Source organism: Cnephaeus nilssonii, assembly GCF_951640355.1.
Source record: "Cnephaeus nilssonii genome assembly, chromosome: 10".
Lineage (NCBI taxonomy): Eukaryota > Metazoa > Chordata > Mammalia > Chiroptera > Vespertilionidae > Cnephaeus > Cnephaeus nilssonii.
In genome coordinates, this window is record NC_137081.1 from 56,439,986 (window position 1) to 56,464,233 (window position 24,248).

At 39.4% G+C, this 24,248-nt stretch overlaps 1 protein-coding gene across 11 annotated transcripts in view; it reads right to left on the bottom strand.

The window, feature by feature from the left end:
- Nucleotides 1-24,248, bottom strand: part of PKP4 (plakophilin 4) — a 237,556-nt gene that overhangs the window by 198,831 nt on the left and 14,477 nt on the right. The window contains exon 1 of one of the 11 annotated variants that reach the window (XM_079782900.1): nucleotides 12,654-12,773. The exons of the other annotated variants lie outside the window; for them this stretch is intronic. The gene's annotated coding sequence lies outside the window, so the exon portion shown is untranslated. Of the gene's footprint in view, nucleotides 1-12,653; nucleotides 12,774-24,248 lie in introns of those variants that run through there. 11 annotated transcript variants of the gene reach the window in all.

Genomic DNA, 24,248 nt, shown 5'->3' on the forward strand with positions numbered 1-24,248 from the left:
AAACTCAAAAAGACTAAGATAGTCTAACCACATTAAAACTGCTTTCATGACTTTAAGAAGTGTAACTCTAGGAAGTTACTGTAAAGAATAACTCAAAAATGAGAAGCCCATATATGTGAATATCCAGTGACATAATGTTGGAAGATTTAAGATGGTACATAAATTTCATACTTACAATATATGGTTTCTAAAGGAAAAAGTAACTTCACTGTACCTGGATGGAACTTTTTTTTTTTAATGAAGCTTAATCAAAAAGCAAAATATTAGATTTCTGGATATAGAGGAAGTAAACTGAAGAAATTTATCAAAATCCTCAAGTTCAACTCTATCCATTGTAGAGATGAGAAAATGGCTCAGGGAGATGTAACACATTCTCCAAGACCACTAAGGTAATCTACAGAAATGAAGACGAGCTTTCTTCTGAAGGCTCAGTGCCTTTCTCACCTGTTCCTGTTTCCAGATACCCATTGGCCCGCTCTTTCTAAATAGTCACAGGCCTCGTCCTTTCCCTGGCTCAGGAGCAAATTCTAAGTTCTTTCACCACAAAGCTATCAAGAATCTCAATATTGATAACAGTGCTATTCTTGGAAGTGACATTACTGGCATATAATTGTAGGGAATATTCTATTCATTAGAAGTCAATAAATAGGCCACACTCAAGGGGAATGAATTCCAGGAGGTGGGGAATCATACACTGGATACCTGTCAAACAATCAAGACAGAGCTGGGGGAAGATCCTTTGTGTGAATGCTTCTCACATTCTTCAGAAGTGGGAGAACAATATACATTGTATGGAAAGAAAAATAAGGAAAGAAGACATGTTATATATGAAAATTCAGCAAGACACTGTCTAGAAAAGCCTCAGTAGACAAAGTAAGACCAAATGAAGAGTCACTTTTAAAGGAAACAAAGTGCTGAGAAGGAGAAGGTGAAGGAATTCTAGCAAAGACAATGTACTAGTGAGTGAGTGCTAAAAAAAAAGGATGCCCCTAGCACATAGTAGGTTCAACGAATTCTTGTTAAGTTTTCATACATTTTTAAAGTGTATACCCTACCTGTATCTTACAGCTCTCAAAAATATTTTTATAGTTGTCAGACCCCCAGAACAAGGCTAGTGGGCCAAGCACAGAAAATCACCAGGACAGAAAGCCCCAGATGCCTACCTAGCAAGGGGCAAAACTGGGAAAACAAGAAACTTGATCCTCCCTAAGCATATCACTGGTCATGCGGTTTAGACCCCCTGATCTTTTCCTCCCTAAAGATAACATCTAGGCTCAGTTGTATTTCAGCTCCAGGCCCAGGAAAGCAGCAAAACCAGACAAGTGACACCATGGCTGCCTCAGGACCAGCTACACTCACTAATGACCCCCTGGCATCAACCAATCAGGGGAGACCATGACCTTGAAAGAGAATACCTGGAAAGCTGATGACTATTTTATTAATAAGACCCTCTCCTAAGACCTCCCCTAAGAGTCCAACCTGCAAGAAAGAGATCAGTACACTCAGGACAAAGGACCCAGTGCATGCTCTCCCTCCAAGGAGCACGCCTGTGCCATTCCCTTCCCCTTCTCCTTCCTCCACAGGCACTGTATCCCCTTATCCTCTAAGGGACCCCATGACACTTGCAACCAGGGAGCAAAGGGCAGCAGCAGCTCATGCCAGGCTTACCCCCTGAACCTGTCTCCAAGGAGTCCTTTGAGCCAAAGCAGCCCAGCCCAGTCTTTCCTGATGCTTCCTCTATGCCCTTCCTTGTTTTATTGTCCTAAGTGCCAGTATGGAACCAATATCTTTGGCTCAGTGCTGTGTAGTCCTTCCCTTTGGAAATCCCCATCACCCATCTCCTTCTCCTTAAATAAATTCAATTTTTCTTTATTCACTGTCTGAGATAGCTATTTAGCCTGCCTGTGCACCCACCAACTTTAACCTTTCAGTAATTTGATTTCATGAGAATATAAAATTTGATTTGTAGTGCATGTGTACAGAAATCTACCATAGGATCACACAGACAACAGTTAGAAATACGTTAATAAATGGCAGTGATAAAATGTGTGATTATAGAGGGAAGAAATTAGGGGGGGGGAAGAAGGGTCTACCTACCTCGAATATGATCTGACTCTATGTAATGAAATCAGAACTGAATGATTCCATAACTGAAGAAACAAATCAACATTTATTTATGATCTAGGGACATCTCAGGAGTTTTCTACTTATTTTACCATATATTTCATCACCATCTTTATTCCCAAGAGATCTTCTCTTACAGATACAAGCACTTGCAAAATTAATTCATTCCTTTCCTATTCATTCATTCCATTCATTAGACACCACTGACTCCCTATGAGCCAGGACTGTGTCTGGCAGTGGATATACAATGTCCTTATTCAGTAATCAAAAATGGTGTAACAGTATCTGCAGAAACTATCCTAACATTCAAATTCTTTCAGCACAAGTCTATCTAAATCTAACTTGAACATGTATATAAACATTATACCCAAACAAACCAAAATTCTAAATTCATAGGTGTTTTATATATATATATGACATCTCCCACATTAACTCAGAGCAACAGCACAATCAAACAGAGGCCTATCCTTTTTATATAGAAAAATAAGGTTTGGATTCTCACCAGTTGTGAGATCTTTGGCAAGTCACAGGTTTCTCTTAGTCTTTTCCCGGTTGTGTAAACTATATGTATATCACATATCTCTGAAGATGATGGTGAAGACAACTAGTAAATGAGAAAATATAGAGAACCATTGCATGGTTTCTACAAATGCACTTTTAACAAGGCTTTGTGCCAGTTAAAAACGTCCCGTTTAGGGCCTTAAGATTTCAGTACATTTACAATTATTTTTAACTATCATACAGAACTGACATGCTAGTGCTAAGAACACTACTACAAGTTGAGTCATCATATGATAAACTCCATGCTCTGGCCACTTGCTTCTGTATGTTTGCTGACCTTTCTCCCCCGTTTACATTTAGATCTTATATAAGGATGTTGGTGTAACATTTCATAAGAAATGTCACAAGGCTAAAAACAGGGTCACAACTATGAAGTTATATATAGAAGTCACAAGGAAGGTACTTCTGACCATAACCATTCTTTGCATGCACGGCTGTGACAAAAATGACCATTGCCCAAATAATCTTATTCAACCTATATAGATCGTCACTGAACTCACATGTTCTATTGTCTTTGATCCAGCCTCAAATTCTTCATGCTTAAGAGGAACCATCAGTCACCTGTTGCTTGTGATACACAAAGGTACATCTTTCAAGTACCTTTCTCCACTGCTTCCCAAATCAGTTTGCCATGTAGGGACAAGGCTGAGAAGAGCTGTATTTGAAATGTGGGCCACTATGTTCTACACCCCACAACTTAGTTAGGCTGAAACACCGCTCTAAAAGCTGGGTATCTGCAAGCCTGATGAATTTCAGAGTCATCCAAAACTTTGTAGTTTAGTCTTCAGTGTCCTATCACCCAGCTTTACTGCCGCTAGAATTCTGGCTTTCAAAAAAACCATTAGATTTGATACAAAAGAAAATGTTCAACTGTATTGTTTAAGTTTCTTGATTCACCATGATTTATTACTTTAATAACAACCTCAAAGGAAAAAAATCCTACCTTTTATGACATAATATTGTCTCCATACCCCATACAACTTAATAAAATTTTCTTCTTATATTGTATCTACACATATTCAAATAGAAATAAACTACTTTAATTATAGTCCATCAGAAAGAATTTACAAATTGAGCTGCCAAGTAGCTCCAAAATAATTTTACTATAATTACTAATTAAATATTATAAAATCCAGTTCTTTTTGTCAAATCCCATTGTTGTAATTCTTTTAGTTTGAATTCCGCTATTAATGATTACATAGAGATAACTAGAAATAAAAAATTCAATGTGGCCAAAATCAAAATGTGCATTTTATTTTTGCAACAAAATATGAATTCTGTTTACAAGTTTTAAATAAATTAAATTACTATAAACCTTAATTAGATTACATGTGGCGATGTATTTTAATTGTGGATGGGTATTACTAAACACAAGCTAATTAAAACCTATTCTCAAACTTGCAATCAAAACAAAAGTACAAAAACAAATCTTTGGCCATTGTGAAGTTACACGTTTTGTATTAGAGTCCAATATCCTTTATAGAAATTTTAATGTCAGCCCTTCGTTTTACAGATGATAATAAAGGATTAAATATTTTGCTTAAAAAGGGCCTGGTCTTATGTTTAAGCACAGTGATGGTTCACAGCAAATGACTTCCAAGAAATATACAATAACTACCCATCAGATGGTTGTAATGAACTCTAAAAACACGATAAAAGGGAAAAAGATATAGTTCCTCCTTCATGCAGCTTAGTCTTCTGGGGAAGACAGACTTCAATCAAATAATCCTATATCCTCTCTAATAAAATGGTAATATGCAAATTAACCATCACTCCACTACATAAGCCACACCCACCAGCCAAGCCACGCCCACCAGCCAATCAGGGTGCGTATGCAAATTAACCCCAATCCAAGATGGCTACAGCCACAGTGAGCAAGGTTTCCCAGGTAACAGAGGAAGCCAAGCTTTCCATAGCTGCTGCAGGCCTAAGCCTCCACTCAAGCTACAAAGTTTCAATTATAGAAGGTAAACAAATTCAAACAAATGGCGGTAGAATGGGGCTAGAAGAGCAGGCCACGGTTGCCGGCAGCAACAGGGGAAGCAAAGCTTTCCACACACCCTGGCCGGGCTCACCCGCTTAAGGCTACAAAGTTTCAATTGTAGAAGGTGAATTAACTGCCACAGAAATGGCTGCCGGAGCCCCAGGCTTGGCTCCGCTCCAGGCTACAAAGTTTCAATTGTAGAAGGAAAATAAATTCCAAATACCAGGGCCTCCCCTTGGGTTGCCAGGGGACGTGGCCGGCCTGCAAACCACCACAGGCCCCTCGCTCAGGCCGCCCCACACCCCAAGGGAACCCCCACCCTGATCAGGGACACCCTTCAGGGCAAACCAGCTGGCCCCCACCCGTGCACCAGGCCTCTATCCTATTTAATAAAAGAGTAATATACAGATTGATCATCACTGCAACACACAATATAGCTGCCCCCATGTGGTCAAAGATCCTGCCCCCATGTGGACACAAGATGGCTACTACAAGATGGCCAGCAGGGGAGGGCAGTTGGGAGGCACCCGGCCTGCAAGGGAGGGCAGTTGTGAGGGACCAGCCCTGCAAAGGAGGGCAGTTGGAGGCGATCAACCCTGCAGGAGAGGGCAGTTAGGGGTGACCAGGCTGGCAGAGGAGGGAAGTTGGGGGCAAACAGGCTGGGAGGGGAGCAGTTAAGCATCAACCAGGCTGGCAGCAGAGTGGTTAGGGGGTGATCAGGCTGGCAGGCAGAAGCGGTTAGGGGCAATCAGGAAGGCAGGCAGGCAAGCAGTTGGGAGCCAGCAGTCCTGGATTGTGAGAGGGATGTCCGACTGCCCGTTTAGGCCCGATCCTCGGGCCTAAACGGGCAGTCGGACATCCCTCCAGCAGTCCCAGATTGGAGAGGGTACAGGCTGGGCTGAGGGACAACCCCCTGCCGTGCACGGATTTCGTGCACCGGGCTTCTAGTATAAACATAAAATTGTGAACAGTAGTATTACTGGTTATGCTGACAGCCTATCCCAGGGAGCAGAGTGTTTAAAAGCAGGGGATCTAGGATTAAGTGGCCTAAACTGAAATTCTAGTGCTGTTACTTCCTAGCTGTGTGTCTCTAGGTGACATGCTTAACTGTTAAGTATTTCTGTGCATTCTCTTCTGTAAAATAGGACTAATAATACCTGGTTCGTGGGGCTGTGGAGATTAAATTCACTTGGGGACAACTGAGTGAGGTACACTGAGAGGAGATGAGTATGCTAGACCAGATGGTTTACAGTAACAATATCTTAGCATCTTTTATTCTGGTTGCCACTTGCAGAACTTTCCTATTGTAAGCACTCCCTTCTAACAAATCCACATGGGACTGTGCTGGTACCCCGCTTATTATAAGTTTTCAAGTGTTTACAGAACTGGGCAATCTTCTGTTTACTGCACTTACCTATACCTACATTTCAAAGAATAGCTCCATAGCTAACAACCCACTTACTAGTATAAAGGAGACAAGTCTGCTTATTACAACTTTCCAAAATGTCCGTTGATATAAAGGTCAATCGTCACCATCGTTATCACAAGAAATACACCAAAGGCCTCATTAGGTAAGGTCCTCTTTGAAAAAGGAATATACATGCATATCCAACATGGACCAGGTAGTTAGTCATTAAAAGTTCAGAGTGTGCAGCCCTCGCCGGTTTGGCTCAGTGGATAGAGCGTCGGCCTGTGGACTGAAGGGTCCCAGGTTCGATTCCTGTCAGGGGCACATGCCCAGGTTGCAGGCTCCTCCCTGGCCGGGTCCTGGTCAGGGTTAGTGCAGGAGGCAACTAATCGATGTGTTTCTCTCACATTGATGTTTCTCTCTGTCTTTCCCTTTCTCTTCCACCCTCTCTAGAAATCAATGGAAAAATATTCTCAGTTGAGGATTAACAACAACCCCCCCAACACACACACACACACACACACACACACACACACACACACACACACAAAGTTCAGAGTGTGCAAACAAAAAGAAAAAAATATTCCTAAGAATAGACAACATATAAGAAATGCTAACCTTAAACTAGAAACATCTCTAACATATTTGCCAAGCCAAGACAGCAATGTAGACTTTGAACAGCAGAACCTCAATGCTTCACTTCTCAAAGGCAAGTAAATTGATGCAGAGTTGGCTCAATACCAAAAGGCTTTGAAAAATGTGCAACTATTCACATTCTTATTAGGCTTATTTTTTAATGTCCACACACATACTACAGATTCATCAGTCAGGTTGGCAACAGATTAGAAAATAAAACTCATATCAACTAATAATAAATTTTACTGGCAGTTTTAAAATATTTTGCAGAACTCTGATGAAAACCAATAACTTTCAGATTATCTGTTAATTTCTCTATCTCCTAATTTCACCTATATAAATTTTTAGAGTAGAACATAATTCCACAAATTCATCTGGTTGTAATAAATGGTAATAAATTCAAGAGTTAAAAACAATAATTAACTTTACCCATAGTATTTTTTAAATAGGGGGTTTCAAGTTTCAAAATAGCACCAACAAAAAATGCTTTTCAAGATAACAAGTTCCTCAAACACCACCTCACTGCACAAAATGTTACTTTCCAACCTGCCCCACTGACAGTCTCTATAACATTATGATGTTATATATAGGGTTGTTCATATGAAAAGTAATACAATAAATAGTAATGCAACAATAAACTGTATTTCCCATACTCACAACTGTAAAGCTACTTTTGTTCCACCCTGTATTTTGTTACTAATATCTACGTAGAGCTAATTAATGTCCAGGTGATTCTACTGCCTCATGAAATTTATGAATGACCAGGGATCATGTACTGCAAACTGAGGATACAGACCTCAACAATATAACAACAGAAGGAGAAGACAAATAATAAAAACAAAATACATGCCCTCAAGAGCAGTCTGTTATACAGAATGGAAAAAGTAGAGCGAGTATCAAGAAGTCTCAGAATGGCACCAGAAATTAAGGCACCTTTGAGAAAAATGTATTAAGGAAACACAGAACTGTGGACAAGAAACTAGCTCTACCATGAGAACTGGACAAACAAAAAATAAGTAAATAAAAATTAAGAAAAGAAAACCAATCATAGGCCCATAATCCTTACCTCCACTTTCCAATATACCAACTTTCCCAACTGAAAATACTGATTTTTCTAGTGGATAGCTGTTCACTGGTAATTTTGACATGGGTCAAATGACTACTTTTGATGTCTAAATCTGCAAATATTTACTATTTTCACACTGGATAGGGAAAAACTACTTTAAAATTAATTGGTCTGTATATAGGTTAAGAACCACTAGACTAACCCTACCCGGTTTGGCTCAGTGGATAGAGCATCGGCCTGTGGACTGAAGGGCCCCAGGTTCGATTCCGGTCAAGGGCACATGCCCGGGTTGTGGGCTCGATCCCCAGTGGGGTCGTGCAGGAGGCAGCTAATCAATCACTCTCTCTCATCATTGATGTTTCCTATCTTTCTCTCCCTCTTCCTTCCTCTCTGAAATCAATAAAAATATTTTTAAAAAAACACTAGACTATAAACCTTAAGAATTCAATTCTTTCCCTTCACTCTGTTATCTGCAAGTTAAATTTCAAAGTTTCAGAAGGGTCATAGGATATTAAGAGAGAAGTCAACCTGACCCCATTGGGGAGGATAATAAGAACAAAAACTTTACACTGCAAATGACTTTAGAGGTGGGGTGTTAGGATCTCTACAAATCTCAAAGACACACGAAGGACAATGTTAACAGGAATAATATGAACAGGTGTACTACCATCCAATACTCTAAAGTTACTATTTCAAATTATAAGGCTCTAAGCTAATTCAGGTTAAAAAAAACTATTTTTTATCCCATTGACATTTTCCTTAGAGTATGAAACTTTGATAAAATAAATCTAGACCAGCACAACCCAAGTGAACTTTCTGTGATGATGGAAATGCTGTATATTTGTACTCCCCTGTATGGTAGGTAGGCACTAGCCACATGTGGCTACTAATGAGCACTTGAAATATGGCTATTGTAATGGCTGAGGAACTAAGTTTTATTTTGATTAACTTAAATTTAAACTTACATAGCCAAATGTGGCCAGTGGATATATAGTAGCACAAATAGATAATTAAGGCATAACAGACCACAGTTAACAAATCTACAAACTTTACTGATATTACTCTAAGTAGAATAAAATAGCTCTAACATTAATGTTTTAATACCTGACACTAAGGCTATAAACTAATCTAGCACCATTACAATAATACTGATGCCTGGATAATGTTCATTTGTGTAACCAGTTTTGCTATTTTCATGTACTATGAGGCAGTCAATACTTTTACAAGTACTTTACTCATACATTATCATTCATTCCTAGAAAGTTTTCTTTCTGCAAAAGTAATCATAGTTCTTGAAATAAAATCACTTAAAATAAAGCAATTAAAAATGGGCAAAAAAATTAAATACATATTCCCAAAAAATATACACAAATAGCCAATAAGCATATGAAAATATGCTCGAATGACTAAATCAGGAAAATGTAAATCAAACTATAATGAGTTATCACTTTACACCCACTAGAAAAGCTGTAATTAAAGACAGACAATACCAAGTGTGGGTGAGTACAGAGAATTGGAACCCTCAAACATTGTTGGTGGGAAAGCAAAACAGTGCAGCTGCTTTGGAAACAGTTGGCAGTTTTTCAAAAGAGTTAAACATAAAGTTATCATATGACCCAGCAATTCCACTCCTGGGTGTGTACCTAGAAGAACTGAAAACATATGTCTACAGAAAAACACACACAAATGTTCATAGTAGCATTTTCTTAATAGCCAAATCTGAAAACCCAAATGTCAATCAGCTGATGAACAGATTAGCAAATTGTGATATATACATATAATAGACTATTGCCCTATATAATAAAGAGGTAATATGCAAATTGACCACCACACCCTCACGTCATCACAAGATGGTCACCACAAGATGGCAGCCCCATCATCACAAGATGGCCATCCCACGTCATCACAAGATGACAGCCCCCACATTGTCACAAGATGGCCGGCAGGGGAGGGCAGTTGGGGGTGACCAGGCCAGCAGGGTAGGGCAGTTGGGAGTGATCGGGCCTGTAGGGGAGGGCAGTTGGGGGTGATCAGGCCAGCAGGGGAGCAGTTAAGTGTCAATCAGGCCAGCAGGGGAGCAGTTAGGGGGTGATCAGGTTGGCAGGCAGAAGTGAGAGGTATGTCCCAGATTGGAGAGGGTGCAGGCTGGGCTGAGGGACACCCCCTCCAGTGCAGGAATTTCGTGCACCGGGCCTCTAGTCCTATATAATAAAAGGCTAATATGCAAAGTGTCCGTTCGGGAGTTCGACCAACCTGGAGTTCAATGGCTCGCTATGACGTGAGCTGACCACTGGGGGGGGCAACGCTGAACAAAGGAAGGCCCCAGCTAGCAGCCAGCAGCCGGGGGAAGGAAGGCCCTGATGGGCCCTGACCGCCAGCCAGGCCTAGGGATCCTACCCATGCACATTTTTCATGCACCTGGCCTCTAGTTCAGTCATAAAAAGGAAATACTGATTCATGCTAAGGTATGAATGAATCCTGAAAACATTATAGGAGAGGCAAAAGAGGCCTGACACAAAAATATACATATTGCATGATTCTGTTTAGATAAAATGTCCAAAATAGGCATATCCATAGAGAACATATATTAGTAGTTCCTAGCAACTGCAGGAGAGAGAAATGGAGAATGATTTCTAAACAGATACAGGATTTATTTTGGGGATGATGAAATTGTTTTAGAATCATATAATGATGATTGTACAACTCTGTAAATGTTCTAAAAACTATTAAATTGTACATTTTAAAGGAATAAATTTTATAGTATGTGAATTTTACCTTAATTTTTAAAAGCACTTCAATTTTTGCTTTTTAACTTTTGTTAATTTTCTATTTACATAATTTTGCTTTAAAATATTTGTGTTGTTTTTTTTCTCTAAAGAAATACACTAGCCATTTTAATAAATGGTTTTGTGTAAAAAGAGATTATGTGTAAACAAAAATTCTATATATCAGTGATTTTTTTACCTTTTTCATCTCATGGCACACAAACTAGTAATATTCTGAGGCACACCAAAAATGTATTTTTTGCCAATCTGATAACAAAAACAGGTGTAATTTTTATTCATTCACACTGGATGGCTATTGTGCTGGCTGTTATCATTGTTTTTGATAATCTAAGGCAGTGGTTCTCAACCTTTCTAATGCCGTGAACCTTTAATACAGTTCCTCATGTTGTGGTGACCCCCAACCATAAAATTATTTTCGTTACTACTTCATAACTGTAATTTTGCTACTGTTAAGAATCGTAATGTAAATATCTGTGTTTTCCGATGGTCTTCGGCGACCCTGCTAGCGGTTCTCAACCTGTGGGTCGTGACCCACAGGTTGAGAACTGCTGCTGTAGAGTAGCAGTTATTACAGTTATGAAGTAGCAACGAGAATAATTTTATGGTTGGGGTCACCACAACATGAGGAACTGTATTAAAGGGTCATGGCATTAGAAAGGTTGAGAACCACTGGTCTAAGCAGTGATTGGCAAACTCATTAGTCAACAGAGCCAAATATCAACAGTACAATGATTGAAATTTCTTTTGAGAGCCAAATTTTTTAAACTTAAACTTCTTCTAACGCCACTTCTTCAAAATAGACTCGCCCAGGCCGTGGTATTTTGTGGAAGAGCCACACTCAAGGGGCCAAAGCGCCACATGTGGCTCGCGAGCCGCAGTTTGCCGACCACGGATCTAAGGGAAGAGGTCAATGCCACTGACTAAATGGTCAGGTATTGCATGCTTTAAAAATTCTTGGGGCACACCGGTTAAAAATCGCTGCTATATAGGCTGCAAATTTTAAAGGTTGCTAGTTATTTAGAATAAAGAAGGAATCATTCAATAGAAATCAGGAAGAGCACTGAGCTGGCACTGACTTCTGAGTAGAAGAGGACAAGGTATACCTTCCTGACCTAGAGACACAGGGTAGAGTCTGCTATTTGGCTCTCATGCGAAGCAGTAGCAATTCTGAGCTAAAGTTTGAAAAGAAGGACTGAGTCCCTTTCTTTCTGACCTCCTCTCAGCTGACAAAGGAGGCATCTTGAGAAAGGAAAATTTAACCAGGGCAGCCCAAGGTTGACGCTACAACTGTGGAACCAAGTAATAGGCAAGCCCTGGGCTTCAACATTTACTCAAGTAAACGTGAGAAATGGGCTGAAATGTCTCTCCTGAAAGATACAAAGAGAAACTGGGGTAAAGAATAAGGCAATAAGAACAAGGAAGTACAAAAGTTGCATAAATCCAAAAAAGAAATCATAAATTCTTTAGAAATACATTTCTATTTCATGGCTTGGAAAAAAAGGATCATTTGTCTGGGTCACACAATAAGTCAAAGACCAATTAACACATCAAAGAGTAATCAATACTCATAAAGTCTTATTCAGTTGTCCTCACGACAGGGAACAAAATTACCACCTGTTGTTGGTTAATAAAGTTTTTTTCCCCCATAAAATGGTTGTTCTTCACTGAATTTCTTTTCCAATCTGATAAATATCTCAGGTCTTATTTTAAGTATAAAAATGTCAAGCTGCCTATGGAAGCTTAAATATAAATATATCAATTAAAAATGAAATTTAAAAATTATGCTGCATTTAAAATTAGCTAATGAATATCTAAATTGATGGAAAGTATAAAGGGTTGAAAAATAAATGCTGCTTAAGTTACTCCTACTAATGGAAAGGAAAAAAAATAATTGAAACCTCCTGGAGAATGTTGGGGGGAGCCCAGCCTAGAAAAAGAACGAGTGGGTGGAATTTACTAACTCTAATGGGGGGAAGGGAGGAGACACAGGGAATCAAGCATAACAAAATTTTCAGCATTTAAAAGCCCATGTTCATAACAATATATGAATGTAGTGAAAATAAAAACATAATAAAAAAAAGCCCTAACCGGTTTGGCTCAGTGGATAGAGCGTCGGCCTGCGGACAGAAGGGTCCCAGGTTCAATTCTGGTCAAGGGCATGTACCTTGGTTGCGGGCACATCCCCAGTAGGATGTTTCTCTCTCATCGATGTTTCTAACTCTCTGTCCCTCTCCCTTCCTCTCTGTAAAAAAAAAAAAAAAATCAATAAAATATATTTTAAAAAAATAATAATAATAATAAAAAGGATAAATACCAACTTTAGAAACCTTAAGCAAATTTGGTAAGAGTTCTTAAATTCGAAGGATAGTTTCATGGGTATTCATTACATTAATCTTGGTATCTTTTTGTTTTTTAAATATTACCTAAAAACCCTAAATAAAGTCTTATGATCATTAGTGATCATCAGTTTCATTTAGCCCAAAAGTTCAAATTATGTTTTGAACAACTACCAAAATATGTTGCTAATAACTTATATAAGTTATTAGCCATTGGTAATAACTTATATAATTCAATAAAATATTTACAAAGCTACCCAACAGAAAAAGATAAAATACTGTCAAAGTAGAGCTGTGGACAGTAGGCACATACTAATGGCTGCATTTATCTTGATTAGTACTCCAACTCTATAACGGGTGAATACCTTTTAGTACAGGAATTTAATGACCACATATATTGTCGGCATATTCGAAAGTGTTTACTAAACATTAAAAGTCAAAATCGTGGCATGTCATCTGCTTGTGAGCTTCTCATCTTAAAATATTCGAACCCACTGAGTGGAAGAAACAAAACACACAACATAATGTGATTACTTTAAGGTACAGAAGTAATTCTTTTAAATCCTTCCCAATTAAAAACAAAGTCAAAATAACCTAAGCAATGATTTTGTCTTTATAATCTGGGGTACAGCTAAAAAAAATGTCTTCTTTTTCCAACAGCCTCACATCTTGTAGATAACAAGAGGTTAAACTTCAAGCCACACCCTTTCAAAAACAAAACTGAAAATTTAAGATCTCAAACCTTTGCCAGTCTATTTTAGAACACACTGAAAATGTTTCTGCCTGAACTAGGAATTTCTCTTTAGAACACAAGGGCTGAGAGAATCAACTTTGTCCCTGGCTTATTGGTAACAGATATGAAGTATTATTATGGTTATCAACTTATTTGCATACCTCAAAAGCCAGTCCCTACAGCTCAGCTGGCATGGGGCTTTATCCATTTTTTGAATCAGGAAATTATTACCAGGAAATTGAACCTCAGCCTAACGCCAGTTGAATATGACAGCAGATTTTCAGGGAACCTGGATGTAAGACTGACCCTTCACTGTTCCCTACAGGATCTGTCCCTTGCTGCTTGGCTTCCAGAGAAACCAGGCCATAATTAATATTTCAATGGCATGGGAGCTGATACTTCTGCTGCAGTGAAGCAGTTCATTTACTCTGGCGTGGTTTCTTTCCAATCCCTTATTTGCAAAAAGCATATCTCCAGCTGAGTTGGCCTAGATCATTTTCTGTTTTTAAATTTTTGGAGGGGAGGGAGGGAATTAAAGTCCAGAATTCTTTTCTAAATTAGCTAATGGAAAGCATGGTACCTTGCCCAGGGTGCTGATATAATCATATTAGACCTGAAGTTTTGAAAAAGTTTCCTATGGTCTTGCAACAGCTGGACCCACCATCCACTGCTGTCAACAAGTTTTCTTCCTCTCCATGGTGCACATAATGGGGCAGATTATATATTAAAAACGTATGAAATGCACTGGGCCTGTGTGTCTTCCCTATCAGGCACAGCACTGTGCACGTAGGCGTCTAAGGGTTTGAAAGAGGTTCAAGGCAAACCGAGAGGTAAGGTCAGACTCCCTAAAGATTTGGCCATTGCCAGTGCTCCTAAATCAGATACCTAGCAAGCACTTGAAGATTTCTGTAATTATTGATGACAGGTTTATTGCTCTCCTTTGATACAATGACTAATAGATACCACCTGGTTAATATCCTGAACTTGTTTCTGGTCACCAAGAAATTCAGGATAGGAACAGTCTTGTAATGAAAAAAAACTACAGCAAAATCTTGTGATAAAGTACCTCAAGACTACACAAATTTGGATAATGTGAATTTATACATTAAAAAATTTATATGTAATCAAACTGGAGTCCAAACTCCTGGGATTTGTGGCTGGCTAGCTTTGTAGTTGGCCCTAAGACATGATACTTGAAACAACAAACTAATTGAAATACATCAATAAATATAAAAGGCTAATATGCTAAGTGTCCCTCCACCCGTCTGACCAGTCACTATGATGCACACTGACCTCCAGGGGGCAGATGCTCAACACAGGAGCTGCCGTGATGTGCACTGGCCATTGACAGAGAAACCGCAGCACAGACCTGGATCCGATAAAGCAACACACGGCTTCACCCAAGTGGGACACAGGCCCCGCCACCACCCCGATGCTGCCGAGACCCCTTGGCCAGCCTGGAAACGGTTGCTGTGAGCACCGGGTAATGATGTCCTGGGCGTAGCAATGCCCGACTTCCTTTCCCTAGCAACTAGCCTCCTTGCAGTTTCTTCAGCCCAGGAACACAACTTGCTTTATAGCCAGATGGAAACATTTCACATTTTAACCAAATGTCTGTGAAGCATTTTCCTGTGCCTCATCTCATTTGATCCTCACTGAAGTCCTAGAGTAGGTAGATAGAAGACTCGGTAGAATCCTATTTTCTTTTCATTAGCTTGAAAATGGAGATTTAGAAAGCTTAGGAACTTGATGAGACTGAAAAGAAGGAATGGTGGACCTTGAAAATGACTTCAGGTTTTCTCACTGCGCAGAATATAGTCAAACACTGCTGCAGTTAAATATTTTACCCTTTGTTCTCCCTGCATGATCTACAATACTAATCTGCTTCATGTTGAAATTAACTGCTGTGTTGCTGACAATTACCAGAAAGAAAAGTTGGGGTGCTTCAAAGGGGTGAAAAAAGTTTAGCTAAATCAGAAAGCAGGTCTAATTAAGCAAGTTTATTCTATATATATAAAAGGTTAAGTTGACTCGCGCAATAGCGATACATATAAAGCTCTCGCTGGTGCCAATTGCACACGTGTGTTTCGATCTGTCATTGTCAATTGTGAATTTGGTTGACACTTCTATTATAGAGAAAGGGCAAATAGCGATATTAAAATATTTCTTCTAATTAATTTCCTTTCAATGTGCACGAATTTGTGCACCAGGCCACTAGTACATCAATAAAAGACAAATCCTGATGCAAATTTATTTAGCACATTACTCACTGCCACCTCACCAATTTCTTTTTTGCAACTTCTAGAGCCTAAGATTTTATTCAATAGTATCTTTAGCTTCTCATATTTCCTTGTCAACATCACAATGCACCACTAGACCAATGGTTCAAGTACTAAGGCCAGCTACTTAACTTGAAGCAGAAAGATTTTCCTGGGTTAGACCTTTTCATCAAGATAATAAGTCCAAGAATAGATAGAGGGCCACTTGAATAGCTTTGGTGATGCTATGAGAATAAATGATTGAGGGATCAACTGCTTGATTCATCTTACATAGAACATTTGCATCATTAAGAAAAACTATATATATCGTATTTACTTTCTATAAAAAGGTACATTTTGAATATGCAAAACAGACTGATTCCATTTTTTTTAAAACATTTGAATGTCAAATCTGGGGCTACATCTGGATTCCATAACATGTGCGTGTTTAGTACATCCTAAAATTTAAAAGCATAAAGTAGCAATTACTATACAAACTTTAAAAAATACTCATATGATCTAAACCCTAAAATCAAACATAAAATTAATCCATGAAACGACAGAAAGAAAGATGTTAACTCTCAATAAGATCAATATATCTTTTATGACCTGGCTAATAATTTGGGATATTAACATGATATCTGGTTTAGGCTTCAGGTCAAGACTTAGGTCTGTTCCTCAGCTTTGAGATTTAGACCTGCCTTGGGGACTGGATGACAAAAATGGTATCAGTAACAAGGATTCCAAAGAAGCTACACACCTGTCATTGTTTCCTGCCTCTCAACCTGAAGTTAAGCCTACCTAATAAATCCTAAAAGTAAGGTGACCATTGGAACAGCAAGCTGATTGTCTTCATAAGTAAAGCAGAAATAAGGCTACAGAGAACAATCTGGCACCCCTCAAGGAAGGACTCAGCCTGCAGACTATTCTGACAAAGGAGGACCACGCTGCAGTACACACAGACACGACCACAAGCACCTAGCCTCCAGACCCAGGCATGCTTGTGAACCTGAATGACCACCTCGCCAGATCTCAGGTTCTTCACCTGTAAAGGGAACAAGGAACCACACCACATATGGTGATTGCTAACATCCTTCCTTGGCCTAAAAGTTTTTGATTCTCTAAGCATTGACCTCATCAGCAGTATCCTCACAGTTATCCTCAAATAAGTGTGATCATGTCCTGACTGGTGTGGCTCAGTTGGTTGAGCCTTGTTCCATTCACCGCGAGGTTGCCAGTTGGATTCTCGGTCAGGGCACAAGCTGGGGCCATGCAGGAAGCAGCTGATGGATGTTTTTCTCTTATCAATGTTTCTCTCTCTCTTCTTCTCCCTTCCTTTTTTAAAACTTATTTTTAAAAGTGTGATCATTATATCTGTGGCTTAAGTTTAATACAGCCATAAATTTAAAAAGGAATTTGATTATTTACATCAAAATGCCAACAGTGCTCATCTCTGGATGCAGGTAAATATAGGTGGGTTTTACTTTTTTTTGTGCTTCTCTGCATTTGAAGATTTCTCTACAAAAGTACAGACCACATTTATAATCAGGGTAAAAAAATTATTTAAAAAGTGAATTTTCCTATATTTAAGATAGTGGTTCTTGAATCCAAGACTAACACTATTTTATTTCAATTAAAAGTTTAGAGGATGAGTCTCAATTCAAAAGTGCAGAAAGGAGTGATAAAATATGACACAACACACTTCTGCTCCGCATGTGGCTGATGATAGCCAATAACATAAATGTAAACTGAAATCATCTTTAAAATTCACTTATTGAGATATGATCACATATACACCTACAATGTCCCAATGGTTTTCTGATCTTATCTAAAAAGATTCAGTGTACCAGTCCTCTGGAAGGAAAAGAATTGCATTAATGTCTTAAGTTAAAAAGGAAAAAAAGGACTTGTTCCCCTTTATTACAATTTATCCTAACTCTTTGGGGGGAAGGGCAAAGCAAAACACCATTTGAAAATCTGTTGAAAGCTATAACTTCTCTTTAAAAAAAAAAAAAAGAAGAAGAAGAAAAGAAAAGAAAGACTGCAAGTCTCCTTGATTTTGTAAACTGTTCCTAATATCTGGAACTATTTCAAATGTCTGAATATTTATGTGAAATATAATTGTCTGTATTGAGCTGGAATTGCCCAGAATCAGAACCCAAGACAGGATGTGAGTGCAAGTAACTGACTTGGGAGGTTGACAAGTGAGACAGGCCAGGGAAAGAAGTCAATACAGGTGCATTAATGAGCAGTTACGGCTGTGAGCAATGGGTGCCATGCCCTCTGAGGACTTCTGGGTGAAGAAGTTGGGACTACCGGTCCAGTTCCCTCTAGTCAACGATTGGGGCTGCTTCAAGGGGTAGTAACTTCTTGGCACTTCTGACCTGACCTATTACCGTGGCAGGGAAAGCCTCCAGGCTCAAAGTCCCAGGGGCTTGCAGTTAGGAAGCTGTTGGGTCAGAAGACAATAAACTGGTGGTGAGTGCCATGGGATGCGGGCAGGACGCAGACAGAATGGGCTGCCACCCCTAAGTACACTAAGAAAAATGCCCTTCCTTAGATTAAAATGCAAACTACAAACACTTACTGAGCACCCAATCTGTGCCAAGAACTCTGTTGGGCACTGATGATTTAAAAGAGGAATAAAGTCAGTTTATGACTTTTAGTCCACAATTTAGTGGCATACAAGTTATCGAAAACTAAAAAAGCTCTAATAGAAGGATTTAAAAGTAGGGCCAGGGTTTTTGGCATTTCTAGTAGAAAGATTATCCTCTGCAAAGCAGCTATAATAGAACATAACATTTCTGTCAAGAGTAAGGAAGAAAGAGCAGAGATTTCACCCTGATGACAGCAACAAAAACACCACCCAATCTGCCAATTCACAATATTTTCAACCCATCAGAGAGCTGAAAACACATTATAACCAACTAAGCTGAAATAAAGGAAAGAGAGGCAAGGATGAACTTCTTACCTGGGGCAGATGCTACTAAATGCTGCTAAAAGAGATGAGCTAGAATTTTTGCCATATTGGTAAAGACTAAATGTAGGTAAGCGAAAGAAGATAGAACCCCTCAGGGCCACAGACAGGAGGTGAATTTACATTCAGGTTTTTCTCTGTGGGCCTCCCCAGCTGCTAACAGGAAAGACTGGCCAGGTCCTGAGGCAGTCTCCCACTAGGTGAGGCGTGGGGGAGGGAAGAGCAGCACTGTGAGAAAGACCGGAATCTTACCTGGATCCTTCTCTCATCTCTATTACAGAGCAAAAGCCTTAAACTGTGAGGAAATGAAACAACAAAACAACTTTTTCTTCCTTAAGACAATGGTGTAAGTCCATTGCAGCTGGGAATTTCAGTCAGTATACCTATGTCACACCATTTTATGAACAGTCTAACTTAAAAACAGCTCTTCTGTTATAGACACAATTTCAAGACCCTGGTCCCAATCTTCAACCAGGCCGCCAGCCTAAGCCCCTTCTCAACAAACACTATGGAGCCACCAGTGTGGATGGATTTTTCAGAGCCTTGGAGTTAAAGGAGAGAAAATGATAGCGAATCAGCAGGTTTTAATAGAAGAAAAGTTTTAAGATGAAGGTAAGCATGGTTATGGATGTAGCAACAAAGTCAAAGAATCTACCTATCTATCTATATGTATACATACATATATATACACACACACACACACACACACACACACACACACACACACACTAGCTTTCCCATTGCAGGAAAAATCCTGCAATAGGGTTTCCTGCTGCACTCTACCCCACCCTGCCTGCTCTCCTCCCTTGTCCCCCGCCCCGCCTTCTCCGCCAGCCCCCCTGCTTTTCTCCCTTCTCTGCCAGCCTGCCCGCTCTCCTCCCTTCTCCCCCGGCCCCGCCTCTGATCCTCCCTTCTCCTCCCCCTGGCTTGCTTGCTTCTCCGCAGCTTTGCTCCCTTCTGCAGCTCTTGGCTTCTTTCTACGCTGTCTTGATATGCAAATTAGCCGCCATCTTTGTTGGGGTAGTTTGCATACTCGTCCTGATTGGTTGGTGGGCGTGGCTTGGCTGATGGGTGTGGTTTGGGCGTGGCGAATGTGCGGTCAATTTGCATATTTGTCCATTATTAGGTAGTATATATAAATAAAGCGGTACTATGCAAATTAGGCCAGGACTCCATAACGGGTCACGACCAGACAGGAGGAGGTTGCGCACGCAGGTGAGGCCCGGAGCGGAGACAGAGACAGGGGGCCTGCCCAAGCCAGCACGGCGGCTCAGGTGGTCCCGGAGCAGACACAGGCAGGGGGGCCAGGGGACACTGTGAGTCAGGCATGGGTCCCGGCCCCCCCGCCGCGCCTGTCCGGCCTCCCACGGCACCAGTCCGGCCTGACTCCCATGGCGGCAAGAGCTGCGAGTCAGGTTTGGGTCCCAGCCCCCCGCGGCACTGGTCTGGCCTGACTCCCGCAAGGTGGGAGGCGGGGTGCCGCTGGGCCTCTAGTAGGATTAATAATAACCAGGCAGTTAGTAGGACATGCTATGAATCACTTAGCAAGAATTTTCTTCTGAATGAAACATCAGTTGCTTAGACATGCAAGTTTAGTTTTTGTTTAAAATACGGGGAGAAATCCTACATGAATGGATTCCTGAATTAAATTTAGTATCGGATTTAATTTTTGTCAAGAACAATTAAATTGTCTGCTTGTATTTTCTGGATCATGAGAGCTATTCTCACTGAAATGTCTAATGTTTTGCTCACTGTCAAAAAAAAACAACCACCACCTTCAAATGCTGACATGAAGAATTGTGCTTTATTTCAAATTGTGCACATCACTGAAGTAACAGAAGCACATCACACATATGAGAGGAGACATACTGGAAGCCAATTTCATCTTTTCTCCTAGTTGATGTGACAGAAGCAGTACCATCCAACCTAAATAGTATCAATGAATGTCTGTTTTAATATTCCTTCAATCTTATTCATAGTTAAGAAATCAGGATAATTTCCTTCTATTAACTGCCATTTATTGAACTAAGCATTATTTCAAAGAAAAGAAGCACTAGTCATTGAAAAGTAATTCCATTTTAGATACCACATTAAACTTAACCAAGGCATTTAAATGTTTCTGATTACTGAAAAATTAAACATGCTTAAATTATTCATTCTTATTCAACAGACAGCCAAAACTTAAATACTTCTTATCAAATAATTTCTAAAAGACATAGAGTGAAAATGTGTTCTTCCTCAGTTCTTTCCCTACTCCAAAAAGCTTTAACAAGCTAAGCACAAAACTAAAAATTAAAATGAATCAAAAAAAGGTGAACAAAAAGCTCTTCCAACTGACTATCAGTTCTAAAATGTCTACACAATCTGATTGAGTCCGACCTGAACACTAGATACAGCCTATGTGTTCCCCCTGAGTAGGATCAATCACCTAATTTCTTAAAAGCAGAGAAATTAAGACTATAAGCTGTAACATAGACTTTTGTTATACAGTAAATGATAAAAACATGAAATTAAGGCATCCATTTAAAGCAGGGTGGGTAAAGTCTGGCCCATGCCGTATAAGGCACAAGAAATCATTTGGTCTGGCCCTGCCAAGGCATAAGGGGTGAGTTAATTAAATGTTTAACCAAATATAGCAGCAGGCTAATTTTTAAGTTGATAATTTTGTATGGCCCGCAAATGATATTATAAATGTTCAAATAGCCCTTGGCAGAACAGGTGATACTCTAAATACTATATGTATTATATTTCGCATATGGGTTAACTTACTCTGTATACCCAAATTTCTACGTGCTTCAGGCATTTTTCATTTTCATTTCTGAAGCAAAACTACAAATCAAAAATGCCCAGCACATTTTTTTCCTTCTTTACCCCCAGAATCACGGGACGTTTTAGAATTCACTAATTTCCATTTAAAATTTCAAAGCATAAGCCAATACAAAGTTGTTGTTTTTTAAATTTGATGAGTTTTTAAGCAAAGGCAAAAATATTACACATTCTTATACATCAAATACTTTCCATAACTCATTAATCAAATATTTACTAACTACTGAGTAACATCTATTTTGTTTCAGTATGTAGAACTGAACCATAAGCTCCACTTATAGCAATTTTAATATCCTTTTTAAGTGTTACCGACTCTTGTTCTAGCTGGGTAGCTCAGCTGGTTAGAGCACCTCCCCATACACCAAGGTTGTGGGTTTGATCGCTGGTCAGGGCACATACAACAATAAACCAATAAACGCATAACTAAGCAGAACAACAAATCTCTCTCTCTCTCCCTCAAAATCTTTTTTTTAAATAATTTCTTTGTTTTGTAAAATGAAGGTAATATATCACCTATTTTATAAGAGTTATTGGAAGGACCAAGTGAATATTAATATAACGCTTTGGAAACTGGAAAGCTGTGTTATTTTGTATCATTACCCCAAAAGCATCTATCATTTTATTATTTACAACTGGTCCCAGCTATTCTCTGTACCAGTTCCAATAAGACTTTCTACAAAGGAAATGTTCTGTAGCTGCTTATTACTAGAGCCAATTGCCATACGTGGTTATTCAGCACTTAATATGTGGCCAGTGTGGATAAGAAACTGAATTTTTAATTTAAAACTTTAAATAGCTTATGTGGTCAGTGACTATCATATGGATATCACAATTCTATATGTTCAGAAACGTATTTTTTCCATTATTAAAAACTTCAAGAGATGAAATTTCATTTTTCTAAACCAGTTTCCACTCTTTTCAGTTTGGGACAGTACTATATAAAAATCAAAGACAACAACTTAGAGAAGCAAACCACCACTTAATACAGCTTGTTTGACAAATGGGATCTTAAATGAAGTCTCCAATACCAAAGATAGGCACATACTAGGTGCTTAGAAAATAACTTTTGCTCTTAGCTGGTGGTTCAGTTGGTTGGAGTGTTGTTCCGTACACCAAAAGGCTACAGGTTCGACTCCTGGTCAGAACAGATACCTAAATTGCAGGTTCAATCCCCAGTTGGGTTGCATGCGGGAGGCAATCAATCAATGTTTCACTCTCACATCAATGTTTCCCTTTTTCTCTCTTTTCCCCCCTTCCTCTTCTCTCTCTAAAAATTAATAAATATATCCTCAGGTAAGGATAAAAAAAGAAAATAACTATTAATGAAAGGACAAATGAGTGTACATCTTAGTATGACCTAATTAGAGGTTGACCTTGTCCTCAACATCCCCAGCCGACACAACCTCTACTTCCTGAGTGACTTCTTGAAATATTTCAGTGTGATCAATTATTTTACATAGAAAATGTACAAGACAAGAACCCTTCCCTTAAGAAACTAAAATCTAGCTGGAAGAAAGACAAAAGTTAAGCAGTAGAAATTAGCAATCCAATACAACAACAGAAAAACCAATCACCATGGAGAGTTTATCATTAAAAGCCAGAGAACAAGTAAAGACATTTGGAGGAAAGATGACCACTGGTCAGAGAGAGTGGTCTGAGAAGGTCACACATGCACTAGAAAGGATTTGAACTAGGTCTTAAGAGGCTATGAATATTTAAACTTCGAGTGCAGGGAGGTAGGGAACAGTGAGTAAAAACTACTTTTGCTGATGTGGAATGTTCAGGACGGAGAGTAATTAGTGTTTGATTGTGAAGGGCCTTAAATGGCAGGCAAGCTAAGGAGTTGGAAGTGATCCTGCAGGGTAAACAACAGGGAGGCATTAAAAGTTAGAGGAGAGAGGGACAAACTAAGGTTATAAACAGAGTATTTAATTATTCATTACAATGATGGCTGTGACACAGTCCTAACCTGGGCAGGGCTCACAACATAGCCAGCCAACACAGATACAGAAGCAACTCCAACTCAAGGTGACACATGTTTATAGCTGAGTTAGGTACAAAGTGCTAAGAAGGCCCTAAGTGGTTTGGCTCAGTGGATAGAGCATCAGCCTGGGGACTGAAGGGTCCCAGGTTTGATTCTGGTCAAGGGCACATGCCCGGGTTGTGGGCTCAATCCCCAGTAGGGGGCGTGCAGGAGGCAGCCAATCAATGATTCTCTCTCATCATTGATGTTTCTATCTTCCTCTCCCTCTCCCTTCCTATCAGAAATAAAAAAAATATAATTTTAAAGTGCTAAGAAGCACAAAAGGGAAGATTTAAATCTGGAGAGAAGGGCCAAGGAAGTCTTCACTAAGAAGGGGTAATTAACCTTGAAGAAAACCATGGGCTCACGAGACAGAGAAGGGCATATTAGTTACCTACAGAAAAAGCCTTCAAGAAATATACAACTTGTTGGGAAGATCACATTTCTGCAAAATTAAAGGGCTCTAAGGTTATATCATTCAAATATAAAGAACCAAATCTTTAAAAGCCGTGTTAAAGAAGAGTGTTATT